The sequence below is a fragment of the Myotis brandtii genome, unplaced genomic scaffold (genome assembly GCF_000412655.1).
Source record: "Myotis brandtii unplaced genomic scaffold, ASM41265v1 scaffold250, whole genome shotgun sequence".
Classification (NCBI taxonomy): domain Eukaryota; kingdom Metazoa; phylum Chordata; class Mammalia; order Chiroptera; family Vespertilionidae; genus Myotis; species Myotis brandtii.
This window is the reverse complement of record NW_005359478.1, coordinates 3424140-3424673: the sequence shown is the minus strand read 5'-3', so window position 1 is coordinate 3424673 and position 534 is coordinate 3424140. Positions and strand designations below refer to the sequence as shown.

At 33.5% G+C, this 534-nt stretch overlaps 1 protein-coding gene across 1 annotated transcript in view; it reads right to left on the bottom strand.

The window, feature by feature from the left end:
• Positions 1-534, bottom strand: part of CHD1L (chromodomain helicase DNA binding protein 1-like) — a 66424-nt gene that overhangs the window by 39580 nt on the left and 26310 nt on the right. The gene's annotated exons all lie outside the window — the stretch shown is intronic.

The window sequence follows — 534 nt, the reverse complement described above, 5'->3', positions numbered from 1 at the left end:
ATTAATACCAAATGTTAATAAATACAAAGGAGTAGAATATTTGGGGGTTTTTACTTTCATCTTGTCTTCATATATTTTGATTTGGGAGAAAGTAATAAGAAGATACTATTTTGTCATAAGAAAAGGTAATACATGAATTAACACAATCAATTAAAACTGACTTGAATATGTTTTGCTTTTTTTGGTAATCTTTTTTGTTTTTTTGTTTTTCTGAAAACAGCACCTTAGAAAGGGAGGAGTTACAATAGTGCCCTCTTATGGACACTCTAAGAACAGCACCCTAGTAAATTCTGCCAGTCTAAGAAATCCCTATTGATCGACCTAGAAGGCTCTCATCCTGCAGAGAAAAGTTGCAATAGCGCCGTCTTGTGGACATTCTTAGAACAGCACCCTAGTAATGAATTCTACCCATCTGAAAACACACCACTATTTTTATTTATTTTTTTAAATATATTTTTATTGATTTCAGAGAGGAAGGAAGAGGGAGAGATAGAAACATCAATGATGAGAGAGAATCATGGATCGGCTGTCTCC